Here is a 15,726-nt window from a genome sequence, read left to right as displayed (position 1 = left end):
TTGTGTATAATGTTCTCCATGTTCTGCTCTGCTCATTCAGCATTATATCATGTAGGTTTTTCCAGGTCATTATGAAGTCTGTATCTTCCCCATTTCTTGTAGCACAATAGTATTCCATTACCTTCGTATACCACAACTTGTTCCGCCATTCCTGAATTGATGGACATCCCCTTGATTTCCAATTCTTTGCTATTACAAAAACAGCCTCTATAAATATTTTTGTACATATGGGTCCTTTTCCCACTTGTGTGATCTCTTTGAGATATAACCCTAGAAGCGGTATTGCTGGGTCAAAGGGTATGCGCATTTTTATAGCCCTTGGGTCATAGTTCCAAATTGCTCTCCAGAATGGCTGGATCTGTTTACAACTCCACCAGCAATGTAACAATGTTCCAATTTTCCCACATCCTCTCCAGCATTTATCATTCTCCTGTTTTGTCATTTTAGCCAATCTGACAGGAGAGATGTGGTACCTAAGAGTTGTTTTGATTTGCATTTCTCTAATCAGTAGTGATTTCGAGCATTTTTTTCATATGCCTATAGATAGCTTTAATTTCTTCTTCTGAAAACTGCCTGTTCATATCCTTTGACCATTTCTCAATTGGGGGATGACTTGTATTTCTATGAATTTGGCTCAGCTCCCTGTATATTTTAGAGATGAGGCCTTTATCAGAGACACTAGTTGTAAAGATTTTTTCCCAGTTTTCTGCTTCCCTCCTAATCTTTGTTGCATTGGCTTTTTTATATAAAAAATATCAATTTAATGTAATCAAAATTATCTCTTTTGCATTTAGACACTCAATTCTTAAATAGGTTAAGTGACTTAGTTATCTAGATGATTAAGGCAGAACCAATATACAAATCCAGGAGCAAGGGTTGCCAAGGGTTCTATAGTTCCTCCTTTCCCTACACCCATCCCCACCCCCTTACCATACCGTATTCCTTGTTTTATAGCTATGAATGGCAAAGAACTATTTTTAGATATGTCACTAAAAGTCAAGGTAAAAGACTCTGCTTAGTTCAGTTTAAAACTATTTCTGTTAATGGAGGAAATATAAAGCACATGAGATAATGCATTTGGGGCTACTAAGGATATTAGAGGTCACTAATTCAACCCTTTCCCTTTATAGATGAGGAAACTGTGCCTCAACATGTTTAAATGACTTGCCCAAGGTCATAAAGATAAATATGAAGAGGAACTGACAATAATATCAATAACTAATATCAAAAATGAATATTTATATAGTTCTTTCTTTGTGCTAGAAATTGAGCTAAGTGCTTTATAATCATTATCTCATTCGATGCTCCCAACAATACTAAAGAGCATAATAATAGTACCTACTTCCACAGATTGTAGGTAAACAAGGTTAAGTGTCTTACTCAGGGTCACAGAGCTAGTAAGTACTAGAGGCCAGATTTCAAATCAAGTTGTCCTGACTCCAACCTCAGCACTCTGTCCATTGTATAATCCAGTTTCCTTTTACAATGTAGGCCCAGAATAAAAAAGAAAATGTCTTTCTTACTGTATCACATTTTTGCAATTAGATAAATTTCATTGTCTTTATAAAAGAAGGGCAACATATGTCATTATGCTTTATATCCTTAAAGTTGAAAATAAAATAGTGTTCAAAAACGATTGCAAGATCTCCTTCCTGGGTTTGTCATATGCACAGATTAAGACTTTAAAATCTAAGTGGGTTGAGCCAAGATCGTGGCATGAAAACAGGGACTCTCTTGAGCTTTCCCCCAAATCCCTGCAAACATCTGTAAAAAATAATTATAAACAAATTCTAGAGCTACAAAACCCACAAAATGACAGAACAAAACAAATCTCCAGCCCAAGACAGCCTGGATGATCACTGGGAAAGGTCAATTGCTCCATGCTGGGAGTGAAGCACAGCACAGTGTGGGCCCTGGCCAGAAGAGACCAGGCCAGAGTAGACCTGCCGGAGCAGGTCTCAGGGTGCTGAATCGATGGCAGCAGTGGCAATTTTCTGACTTCTGAACCCACAAATGCCAAAGACAACTGAGCAGGTCAGTGAGAAAACTGTTGGATCTGGGTGAGAGAGGTGCATGGTCTAGCCCTAGGACCTGACCAGTGGAGGTGACTGTAGCAGCTGCTGTGGCAACAGCAGGGACTGCTTCCACAGCTCCAAGCCCACAGATGGTGGAGGGAATCAAAGCAGGAGTGCAGGGATCTCTTTGCTAGCACTGAGGCATGATTCTCTTGCTTTGCCCTGCTTGGATCTAGGTCCCAGTTCTGGATGGCCGTCCTTTGTGGAGGAGGAGTGCTGGTGTGGCAGAGCTTGTGGTGGATGTGGAGAGTGAGTCCTCCTCGTAGTTACATGGCACAACAAAGTGCTTGAGATCACTTACAGACCAGAGCATAGGCCAGGAGAGGACTATCAACCACCTCAGAATAGAAGTAGCTCTGAAAATAGCAGTGCAAAACCCCCTGAAGCTTGGCACATAGCACTATCCACTCTGAAAGCAGTCATACCCTGACAAAGAGCTCAAAAGTCAAGTAATTGGCTGGGAAATGAGCAAGCATTGTAAAAGGACTTAGACTAGAGAATCTTCCTTTGGTAACAAAGAAGATCAAAACATACAGTGAGAAGAAATCAACATAGTCAAAGATCCTATATCAAAAGTCCCCCAGAAAAAAATATGAATTGATTATCAGCTGTGGACAAGCTCAAAAAGAATTTTGCAAATAAAGGAAGAGAAACAGAGGGAAAATTGGGAAGAGAAATCAGAGTGGTGCAAGAAAATCATGAAAAGCAAGTCAACAAACTTGCTAAAAGAGACTCAAAAAATACTTAAGAAAATAACAGCATAAAAATACACTAACTCAAATGGCAAAAGGGCTCCAAAAAGCCAATGAGGAGAAGAAAGCCCTAAAAGGCAGAATTAACCAAATGGAAAAAGAAGTGCAAAAGACCACTGCAGAAAATATTGCCTTAAAAATTAGGATGGAGCAAGTGGAAGCTAATGACTTTATGAGAAATCAAGAAATTCTAAAACATTATCAAAAGAATGAAAAAATAGAAGACAATGTGAAATATTTCATTGGAAAAACCACCGACATTGAGAATAGATCCATTGGAGATAATTTAAAAATTAAAAATTAAAAAAAATCATGAAATCCATGATCAAAAAAAGAACCTAGAGATCATCTTTCAAGAAATTATCAAGGAAAACTGCCCTGATATTCTAGTATCAGAGAGTAAAATAGAAATTGAAAGAATCCACATATTGCCTCTTGAAAAAGATCCCAAAAAGAAAATTCCTAGGAATATTGTACCAAACTCCAGAGTCCCCAGGTCAAGGAGAAAATATTGCAAGCAATTTGAGTATTGTGGAAACACAATCAGGATAACACAAGAACTGGCAGCTTTTACTAAGGGACTGAAGGGCTTGGAATATGATATTCCATAGGTCAAAGGAGCTAGAATTAAAACCAAGAATCACCTACCCAGCAAAATTGAGTATAACACTTCAGGGCAAAATATAGATTTTCAATGAAATAGAGGACTTTCAAGCATTCTTGATGAAAAAACCACAGCTGAATAGAAAATTGTACTTTTAAATACAAGAATTGGAGGTCGAGCCAAGATGGTGGCTGGAAAGCCGGGACTAACATGAGTTCCCTGCCAAGTCCCTCCAAAAACCTATAAAAATGGCTCTGAACCAATTCTAGAACTGCAGAATCCACACAATAGCAGAGGGAAGCAGGGCTTCAGCCCCGGACAGCCTGGATGGTCTCTGGGTAAGGTCTTTCGCACACGGAGCTGGGAGCAGAGCGGAGCAGAACAGAGCCCAACATGAGCCGCGTGGACCAACCAGACCAGGAGCCAGGTGGAGCATACCCTAGTGCCCTGAATCAGTGAGCTGCAGCAGTTACCAGACTTCTCAACCCACAAATGCCAAAGACAACAGAGAAGAACTGCAGAACCCACAAAATAGCAGAGGGAAGCAGGGCTCTAGCCCAGGGCAGCCTGGATGGTCTCTGGGTAAGGTCTATCCTGCATGGAGCTGGGAGTGGAGCGGAGCAGAGCAGAGCCCAGTGGTGAGTGGCACAGACCAACCAGACCAGGAGCTGGGTGGAGCATGCTCTAGCGCCCTGAATCAGTGAGCTGCAGCAGTCACCAGACTTCTCAACCCACGAACACCAAAGACAACAGAGAAGGTTAGTGGGAAAAGCTGCTGGAGACAGAGTGAAAGAAGGAGTTCTCTGTTCGGTCACCGCCCCCGGGGCAGCAGAGGTGGGGCAGCTACAGAAGTACAGCTGCAGTTGCTTCCGGCCCCAGGCCCACCTGGTGGGAGGAATTAAGTGGTGGATCAGAGCAGGAGTGCACAGCCTGCTGAAGATCTAAGTCCAGTCCGAGTTGGTGGTTTTTGGGGAAGGAGAAGTGCTGGTGTGGCAGAGCTGGCACATCCCTCCAAGCTTGCAGCATAGAGCTCTTCACTCTACAAGTAGTCATACCCCACTGAAAAACTCAAGGGTCAAGTAAGTTCGCTGGGAACATGGCCAGGCAGCGAAAACGCACCCAGATTCAGTCTCAGACTCAGGAATCTTTCTTTAGTGACAAAGAAGACCAAAACATACAGCCAGAAGAAGTCAACAAAGTCAAAGATCCTACAACAAAAGACTCCAAGAAAAACATGAACTGGTCTCCCATGGAAGAGCTCAAAAAGGATTTGGAAAAGCAAGTTAGAGAAGTAGAGGACAAATTGGGAAGAGAAATGAGAAGAATGTGAGAAAACCATGAAAAACAAGTCAATGAGTTGCTAAAGGAGACCGAAAAAAATACTGAAAAATATACTGAAGAAAACAACACCTTAAAAAATAAACTCATATGGCAAAAGAGCTCCAAAAAGCCAATGAGGAGAAGAATGCCTTGAAAGGCAGAATTAGCCAAATGGAAAAGGAGGTCCAAAAGACCACTGAAGAAAATACTACCTTAAAAATGAGATTGGAGCAAGTGGAAGCTAGTGACTTTATGAGAAATCAAGATATTATAAAACAGAACCAAAGGAATGAATAAATGGAAGACAATGTGAAATATCTCATTGGAAAAATCACTGACCTGGAAAGTTGATCCAGGAGAGGTAATTTAAAAATTGTTGGACTACCTGAAAGTCATGATCAAAAAAAGAGCCTAGATATCATCTTTCAAGAAATTGTCAAGGAGAACTGCCCTGATATTCTTGAGCCACAGGGCAAAATAGAAATTGAAAGAATCCATCGATCACCTCCTCAAATAGATCCCCAAAAGATATCTCTTAGGAATATTGTTGCCAAATTCCAGAGCTCCCAGTTCAAGGAGAAAATACTGCAAACCGTCAGAAAGAAACATTTGAGTATTGTGGAAACACAATCAGAATAACCCAAGATCTAGCAGCTTCTACATTAAGAGATCTAAGGGCTTGGAATATGATATTCTGGAGGTCAATTGAGCTAGGATTAAAACCAAGAATCACCTAAAACTGAGGGTCATGCTCTAAGGCAAAATATGGCTTTTCAATAAAATAGAGGACTTTCAAGCTTTCTCAGTGAAAAGACCAGAGCTGAATAGAAAATTTGACTTTCAGACACAAGAATCAAGAGAAGCATGAAAAGGTAATCAAGCAACAGAAATTGCAAGGGAGTTACTAAAGTTGAACTGTTTTGTTTACATTCTTACATGGAAAGGTGATGTGTATGATTCATGAGACCTCAGTATTAGGGTAGCTGAAGGGAATATGCATACATATAGATATAGATATATGTGTGTGTGTGTTTATGTATATATGTATATATGTGAGTGTGTATGTATGTGTACATGTATGTGTATATGTATATATATGCATATATGTATATATATATATATATATATATATATATAGAGAGAGAGAGAGAGAGAGAGAGAGAGAGAGAGACAGAGAGAGAGAGAGAGAGAGAGAGAGAGAGAGACAGAGAGAGAGAGAGAAGGTGAGAAGGTACACGGTGAGTTGAAGATTAAGGGAAGATATCTGTAAGAAATAAAATCAAATTAAGGGATAAGAGAGGAATATATTGACAGAGGGAGAGGGAGCTAGGGAGAGATAGAATGGCGTAAATTATCTCACATAAAAGTGAATCAGAAAAAGCCGTTCTGTAGGAAGAGAAGAGAAGGCAGGTGAGGGGCAATGAGTGAATCTTGCTCTCATCAGATTTGACCTGAGGAGTGAATACCATACATACTCAATTGGGTATCTTAGCCCATAGGAAAGAAGGAGGAAGAAGATAAAAAGGGGGGATGATAGAAGGCAGGGCAGATGGGGGTGGAGGTAATCAAAAACAAATACTTCCAAAAAGGGACAGGGTCAAGGGCGAAAATTCAGTAAAGGGGATAGGTTAGGAAGAAGCAAAATATAGTTAGTCTTTCACAACATGAGTATTGTGGAAGGGTTATACATAATGATACGCATGTGTCCCATGTTGAATTGCTTGACTTCTTAGGGAGTGTGGGTGGGAAGGGAAGAGGGCAGAGAATTTGGAACTTAAAGTTTTAAAAACAGATGTCCAGAAAGAAAAACAAAAAGTTTTTGCATGCAAATAGAAAATAAGATACAGAGGCAATGGGGCATAGAAATTTATCTTGCCCTTCAAGAAAGGAAGGGAAAAGGGGATGGAAGGGGAGTGGGGTGACAGAAGGGAAGGCTGACTGGGGAACGGGGCAATCAGAATATATGCCATCTTGGAGTGGGGGGTGGGTAGAAATAGGGAGAAAATCTGTAATTCAAACTCTTGTGAAAATCAATGCTGAAATCTAAATATATCAAATAAAAAAAATACAAGAATCAAGAAAAGCATGAAAAGGTAAATAGGAAAGAGAAATCATAAGGGACTTACTAAAGTTGAACTGTTTTGTTCACAATCTTACATGCAAAGATGATATGTGTAACTCATTAGACCTTTCTCAATATGAGGGTAGTTGAAGGGAATATACATACATACATATATACATACATACATACATATACACATACACACACACACACACACACACACACACACATATATATGTATATTGTGATACCTGAACTTCTGGTATAACAATACACACACACACACACACACACACACATATACATACATACATACATACATACATACATATATATATATATACACACACACATATATGTGTAGAAAGAGGGCACAGGGTGAGTTGAATATAAAAAGATGACTTCTAGAAAATAAAACTTAGGGATGAGAGAAGAATATATTGGGAGAAGGAGAAAGGGAGAGATAGAATTGGTAAATTATCTCACATAAAAGAGGCAAGAAAAACCTGTTGTAATGGAAGGGAAGAGGGGGTAGGTGAACAGAATGAGTGAATCTTGCTCTTATCAGATTTGGCTTAAGGAAGGAATAACATACACACTCAACTGGGTATCTTACCCTACAGGAAAGTAGGGGGGAAAGGGATAAGATGGGTGGATAATAGAAGGAAGAGCAGGTTAGATGAGAAGGTAGTCAAAAGCACTTTTGAAAAGGGACAGGGTCAAGCGAGAAAATTGAATAAAGGGGAACAGGATAGGATGGAGGGAAATATAGTTAGTCTTTCACAACAAAACTACTAGGAAAGTGTTTTGTTTAATGATACATGTATAACCTATATTGAATTGTTTGCCTTCTCAAGGAGTGTGGGTGAGGAGGGAAGAAGGGAGAGAACTTGGAACTCAAAGTTCTGAAAGCAAATGTTAAAAAATGCCTTTACATGGAATTGGGAAATAAGATATACAAGCAATGGGATATAGAAATCTATCTTGCCCTACAAGAAAGGGGAAAGGAATGGGGGATGGGAATGATAAAAGAGAGAACAGATTGGGGAAAGGAGCAATCACAGTATATGCTACCTTGGGGTGGGTGGGGATAGGGAGAATATTTGTAACTCAAAATCTTGTGGAAGAGAATATTAAAAACTGAAAATAAATTAAAAAATAAAAGTAAAGAAAAGAAAAAGACTTTAAAATCCAATGTGAAGTTTTTGTTGTTGTTGAGTCTTTTCAGTCATGCCTGACTTCATTATCCCATTTGAGGCTTTCTTGGCAAAAATACTGGAGTTGTTTGCCATTTCCTTCTCAAGCTCATTTAATAGATGAGGAACTCAGACACACAGGGTTGAGTGACTTGCCCAGGTTCACGTAGCTATTAAGTGTCTAAGGCCAGAGTGAACTCATGAAGATGAGTTTTTCTCATTCCAAATCCAGTGCTATAGTCACTGCACCATAAAATATTTTAATATATGACACATGCCAAAGGAATAATTATTGATTTAAAATGACAAAAAGGAAACAATTGACTCAAGTCCTTCCTCCTTCTCCCATTTGACTACCTATTTCTAACTTCCATAATGACTAAAAAGTAATAAAACTGTATCAAGATTTGGTTCTTAAAAGGAAAAAAAAAGATTGATAATGAGGGAGACCTGACAAATGTAATTAACTTTGAAAACAGAAGGAAAAATTGAATAGAATAAGTGGAATAATGGAATCAAAAGAATAATACCAATAGAAGTAAAGTATAATTACATAGATTCTTTGATGAATACATTTTAAAGCATGATAGAATTTTTGAACTCATCTGATTTTCATGGATTTCTTAGAAGTAATGTTGAATCAATTCATCCTATCCTTTATTTATAACAAACCTATCTAAATCCAAAGATACAACAAATGTCAGAATCATCATTTGTCACCTCTTCTTGGAAATGTTACTACCTGTAGGTTTCAGAAGAATTCCCAAATGATTGTTTATCACACCTGAGACTTCATACAGTGTAGGTTACTAGAATGTGTTCTGGATGTGGAAATCAGCTGAAACCTGAGTCTGAATCATGGCTTCAAACTGTACTGAGTTTGTGATCATAGGCATTTCACTTGACCCTTGCACCTTCTTTTTTGCATGTGTAAATTTATTATGTCTTCTACAAAATGGAGATATAATATCCATAGTATCTATCTCCTAGATTTGTTTTGAAGGTAAAATGGGATATCATAAAGCACTTTATGATTCTAAAAATGACAGCTGTTTATTATTAAACAATAATGTAACACTATGCCCTAGGTATTGTGTAACTATCTGGTGTCTTGAGACTAACTGAAGAGTTGATGTCAGATTTGAGGGGGAAAGAGGGGAGAATTCTTTATAAGTAAACCTTCATAAAGGCCAATTCAACTCCTTTTATTCCTCCTCCAGTGTAAATTCATGTACAGATATAGATTAGGTATGCAAGAGAGGCTTGGACCTTAAGCCAGGGAACTCCACACTACTGCGGAGAGGAGGCACCACACCCACTTAGAAGATAATTCTAGCTATCATTCCTTGGAAACAGTACATATCACAAACAATATGCTAAGACTCTATCCTCATCCACTACTAAACCTGCTGTCCGATTCTGTAGTACATAGAGACCCTAAGTGCTCCATGATAGTATACTATGATCTCCTAGGTTCTTGAGCAAAAACCACCTCTTCCACCCCTTTTATAAATTTGATCTGACAGATTTCTACTACGCTAGAAATTTCCTTAGGTTCAAATTTGATACAGACCCTGTTGGGCTGGATTCCTATTGGAAAGTATAGATAATTTATGATTCCAGTAAAGCTTTGGTTCTCTGCAGCATGTGTATGTAGTGAAAGTATCCCATAAAGAGCCCCAGGGATCCCAGTGATACTGAATGTATCAGAAAATATTTCTGATAACAGTTCCTAGTCAAGTAGTAACTGGTGGATAGTGGATAGACCATTAGACCTGTAGGCAGAGAAGCCTTTGAGTTCTGCCTCAGAATCAATCTTTGAAGGACGACGTAAGGCATTTATCCTCTTTCAGTCTTAGTTTCCTTAAATGTTAGAGGGGGGAAAGTAATATCAATAATTAGGACAACAATGTTATTGGGCAACAATTCCAGGAATAAGAAGGAAAAATTCTCTAATGTGAATGAGCCTGTCAACTCATTTATAAGTAGAATTCCATACAAGAAAACTCCTTCTACTGATGCAAGGCTACACTTGCTCTACAACTTAATGTCTTAAGAGAGCTAATTACGTCCACTGAGATGTTAAATGACTTCCCAGGAAGATGCCTGAAGGGCCATCTAATCCAACTCATATCTGGACTAGAATTTTCTCTACAAATTTTTTCAAAAGTAGAAGTTTGCCTTATGATTGAAGACTAGTCTATCTCATTTTCCTAACAGTATTATAAGCTCCTTAAGAGCTCTGAACAATGACATTCATATTTTATATCCTCCTCTGCTCTCAGTGCTAGGCAAATAGTAGGTGCTAGTGACTAAATGCAAGGTAACCCCTTTGGGGATGAAGATGTGAAAAACAGTCCTAGAATGTTTATTCAATTCTGCATTTGGGTTCAATTAAGGATGGTCTACAAACAGAAAACACTATGTGGTCCATCTGTTTTATACGATGGATATTTTCCAGGGAACTCTGTATGTCAATACAGGGAAATAGTAGATTTTAATCTAGTGGCTAAGATTATTTTATCAAAAGGCAAGCTAAGAAAGGGATTTGCAGGATTTGATGCAAAATGTGTAAAGTTCCATGATTGTTATTTATTATCATTATACAATTTAATTTTTATTTTTTCCTCAAATACATGTAAACAAATTTTTAACATTAAAAAATGAGTTCCAAATTCTCTCTCTCCTTTTCTCCCTTACCCCTTCCTTGAGAAGGCTAGTAATTTGATATAGTTTATACATTTGCATTTATGCAAAACATTTCCATGTTAACCATGTTGCAAAAGAAAACACAGACCAAAGAAAAAAATAACCCTAAGAAAAACAAAGTTTAAAAAAAAATAGTTTGCTTCAATCCACATTCAGACTCTATTATTTGCTTCTCTGGAGATGGACAATATTTTTTTTCATAATAAGTCCTTTGGAATTTTCTTGAATCATTGTATTGCTGACAATAGCTAAGTCATTCATAGCTCATCATACATTGCTGTTACTGTATACAATGTTCTTTTGGTTGTGCTCACTTCTTTTTGCAGAAGTTCACCTAAGGCTTCTCAGGTTTTCCTGAAAGCAACTTACTCATCATTTCTTACAGTACGATAGTATTCCATTACAATCATATACCACCACTTATTTAGTCATTCCCCAATTGATGAGAATCCTTCAGTTTCCTATTCATTGCCACAACAGAAAGAGCTGTTAAAACATTTCTGTACACAAAGGTCCTTGGCCTTTTAAAAAATGTCTTTAGGGTGTAGACCTAGAGGTGGTATTGATGAATCCAAGAGTGTTCATCATTTTATAACCCCTTTGGCATAGTTCCAAATTTCTCTCTAGAATAGTTGGATCAGTTTACAACTCCATCAAAAATGCATTAGTGTCAGTATTTTTCCACATGCTCTCCATCATTGCTTTTTTTTTCCTTTTTTGTCATATTAGCCAATCTGATGGGTACAAGGTGGTACCTGAGAGTTGTTTTTATTTGCATTTCTCTAATCAATGGTGATATAGAACATTTTTATATGACTATAGATAGCTTTCATTTCTTCTGAAAATTACCCATTCATATCCTTTGACCAATTGGAGATTGGAGATTCATATCTTTTGACCAATTTGATCAATTGGAGAACAGCTTGCGTGTGTGTGTCTAGTCCCTTATTTTCACTCTGTATTTGTCTATGTGTTTCAAGTGTGTTTCTTATAAAAATATATTATTGAATTTGCTTTTTAATCCATTTTGCTTTTTGTTTATGTTTTTTGGGTAAGTATAACCCATTCACACTTAGAGTTATTGTTACTAATTGTATATTTTCCTTCATCCTACTTTTTCCAATGTTTATCATTCTCTCTCTCTCTTTTTACCCTATCCCTCTGCAAAAGTCTATTTTGCTTCTGATAACTGCCTCCACTAATCAGCCCTCCTTTCTCTCCACCCCTCCATTCCCTTATCCCCTTCCCTACTTTCTTCTCTGTAGATAAAAGCAGATTTATATACTCAAGGGGGTAGGTATATTATTCCTTCTTTGATCCAATTCCAATGAGAGAAAGGTTTGAGTGTTGCCCACCACTGCACAATCTTCCTGTTCATTGTAAATGCTCTTTTTGCACCTCTTTTATGAGATAATTTCTCCATTCTTCCTTTTCCTTCTCCCTTCTCACAGTGCATCCCACTTTCTTATAACTTTTTTTTTTAAATCATCCCATCATAGTCAATTCACAACCATGTCCCCTATGTATCGTCTTTCTAACTGTTATAATAACAAGGCTCTTAGGAATCGCAACTATCATCTTCCCACATTAGAATGCAAATATTTTAACCTTATGGATTCTCTTATGATTTCTCTTTCATGTTTTTACACTTCTCTTGAATGTTGTTCTTGAAGTAAAATTTTCTATTTAGCTTTGGTTGTCTAATCAGGAATACTTGAATATCCACTATTTTATTAAATATCCACTTTTCTCCTGAAAAATTATAATCATTTTTGCTAGATGGTTTGTTCTTGTTTGTAGTCCTAGCTCCTTTGCTTTCCAGAATATCATATTCCCACACTACCCTGCCCTCCCCAATCCTTTAATGTTCAAACTGCCAGATCTTGTTTTATCCTCATTTCAGCACTATTATATTTGAAATTTTTTTCTTCCCATCTGCAATTTTTTCTCCTTCACCTGAGAGCTATGGAATTTATAAGAATGATGGTGGGAGTAACCAGAAGTTCATATTATTTATTTGGGGGTATGCTGTATCAGGGATCCATATTGTGGCTACAATATTCCAGGGAGTATTCATTTTGAGAACTCCTTCAGGACTTTATAGGTAGGTTGTTTCAATTTTTATTTTACCCTCTGATTCTAGAATATTAGCACAGTTTTCCTTTATAAGTTCTTGAAATATGATGTCTAGGCTCTTTTTTTAAAATTGGTCATGGCTTTCAGTTATTCTACTAATTTTAAATTATCTCTCCTTGATCTACTTTCCAGGTCAGTTATTTTTCCAGTAAGATATTCCATGTTTTCTTCTATTTTTCTCATTCTTTTGATTTTGCTTTATTGTTTCTTGGTGTCCCATGGAATCATTAGCATTCACTTGCCCAACTGTAATTTTTAAAGACTTATTCTCTTCAGTGAGCTTTTGCAATTCTTTTTCCATTTGTCCAATACAACTTTTTAAAAGAGTTCTTCTCTTCAGTAGATTTTTATACTTCTTTTACCATTTGGCCAATCTTGTTCGTTTTTTTTGTTGCTGTTGTTGCTGTTGTGTTTTTTTTTAAGAGTCGTAGCAGCTTTATTAGGGAAAGTACCAGGGGATTAGGAGTTGGCATTGGGACCCTTCTTCTTTCCAAAGGTGGGCACTACACTGACAAAGCGTCGGTTGTACTGCATCCTCCTCTTAGCACGCCCAGTCTTCTTCTTCTTCTTCTCCTGCTTGGCCACCTTGGGAGTCTGACCCCTCACTTTTCCAGCTCGGGCCAGAGAGCCATGGACTTTACCTCCTAGCATGCGGCCAGCCACTTCCAGGGTGGACGGGGGCTCCACCCCGCACTGCCCCAAGACAGCTAAACAGGACCTGATCCTCGGGGGCGATGCCCTCCAGAGACGCCACCTGTGCCTTGATCTGGGCGACGGTCTCCTGCCCGGTCACCTCGAGGGTGTGCAGAGCCTGCGCGTGAACAAACAGCTGCATGGTGGCGACCCGAACACTCTAGTCCTGCTTCCACCGCGGCGAAGATGGAGACCAGAAAGAGAGGCCGGAGGCGGGCATCTTGTTTGTTTTTTAAGGTGTTATTTTATCCAGTGTTTTTGTACCTCTTTTTACTAAGCTGTTGACTCTCTTTGAATATTTTTTTTTGCATCCCTCTCATTCCCCACACCCCATTTTCCCTCTACCTCTCTTTTTGATCTCTTCCTGGAATTATTTTTGATCATATACCAATTCATTTATTTAACCCCTTTGAGGCTTTGTTTGTAGCAGCTTTGACATTCTTATCTTCTTCTGGATTTGTGTCTTGATCTTTTTTGTCATCATAATATCCTGTCATGGTTAGTTTCAGTTTTTTTGTAGGTTATTAATTTTCTAGTTAATTTCTTGACTTTTAATTTTATGTTAAGTTGGATTTTAATCTAGGAGTGTAAGAAACACTATCTCAAACTTCATGTCTTTCATGCTGCTATTTTCAGAGCTATCTCTGTTGATCTGTAGGTTTTTGATACTTCTAAGGTGATATAGTCTAACGTAAGGTGTGGTCCCCTCTCTCCTGGCCTCTGTACTTGTCTTTACCCAGGAGGGGATCTTGTTCCCCTGTAACCAACAATGCTAGCACTCCTCCTGGCCATAAAACTTTGACTAGGTCCCACTCTCCTGTAGCCACAATTGCTAGGGCTTCTCTCTGTCTTGGAATCAAGACCAAGTTCACTAGACCTCACTGAGTGACCCTTGTACTCTTCTCTACCCTGCAACCATACCAGAGCCCTTGCTCCTCTGTGCCTATTACTCCTATAGGCCCTGTGACTGAGACTGACTGAGACTGGGAACTGTTCATGAGCAATGTCACAGGGTCCTGAACTCAGAAACAGCAAAAAATACTCTGCAATATCCTTCTAACCAATTGTCTGACCTCCGTCCCCTATGGCCCATTCTTGGGCTGAGAGGTCCTGAAGCTGTTACTGCTGCCAATGTGCAGCCTCCTGCACTGCACACACTGTGCTGTGCTCCAAGCCTGACCGCTGCAGTAAGACAGATCTTTCTCACCAACCTCCCAAGTTACCTTAGGCTTGAAAATTGTTTCAACCAACTTTTTGTTGGTTCTGCCATTCCAGAACTAAATTCGAGGCATTATTTTAGAACTATTTAGAGGGAAGTTTGGGAGAACTCAGCTGAGTACTTTTCTACTCCACCATCTTCTTGTTATTGTTAAAATGGTGGTCTTGCTATAGAAAGTTTAGACAATATTACAGTGGTGAATAGTGTGATCCCTCTAGATTGTCTCTTCCTTTGTGATTCTTGCTCATTCCCCCCTCTCTCCTGCAGTAAATCCTTTATAGAAGATCCAGCACATTAGGAGGTTTACCCTGGTTCAGTTAGTGTATGTGTGTGTGTGTGTGTGTGTGTGTGTGAATGTGTGCATGTATTATGTTCTAGTGCAGTAGGTGCCTGCCATTTCTGGTCATAAAAGTTCTGTATGTTGTCTTTTATACCATAACTAGTTTGCAAGTTATTATTAAAGCAATTTAATATGAATACATTAACGGTACAAATGTGGCTGTTTTAAATCTCCCTGGCTTCAGTTAAACACACACATACATATACTAAAGACACAGATATTAATATACTGTGATTCTTTAAGAAAATATGAGGATTTTGCAAAAATAGCCCTTCTTCCTTAAAATCTAGCCAACAATTTTAGTTCAAATTTATCTTAACTGACAGAAGTGTCACAGGATATTAAAGCTTTTTACAGAGATATGTTCATTTAAGAAGAAATTGCAGAATGTTTTGAAACAACAGTGAGACCCACCCCAGGCCTTCTCTTTCTAAGGACTGTATTTCTCTAAATATGTTTATTCACTTAACAGTTATATAATAGGAGGACTTTTCTTCCCCTGCTTAACTTCCATCTCTACACAATAGATGGATAGATAACATAGACAGACTCTGAACAAAATTATAAACCTCAACAAGTAATGACAGTTTTTCTCTTCTGTAATCTCATGAGCTATGAAA

At 38.4% G+C, this 15,726-nt stretch overlaps 1 pseudogene; it reads right to left on the bottom strand.

The window, feature by feature from the left end:
- Nucleotides 1-13,293: 13,293 nt before the first annotated feature.
- LOC118848636 lies at nt 13,294-13,692 on the bottom strand (annotated as a pseudogene).
- Nucleotides 13,693-15,726: the final 2,034 nt, after the last annotated feature.

This window comes from Trichosurus vulpecula, chromosome 4, assembly GCF_011100635.1.
Source record: "Trichosurus vulpecula isolate mTriVul1 chromosome 4, mTriVul1.pri, whole genome shotgun sequence".
NCBI classification, from domain to species: domain Eukaryota; kingdom Metazoa; phylum Chordata; class Mammalia; order Diprotodontia; family Phalangeridae; genus Trichosurus; species Trichosurus vulpecula.
This window is presented reverse-complemented; position numbering and strand designations above follow the sequence as displayed.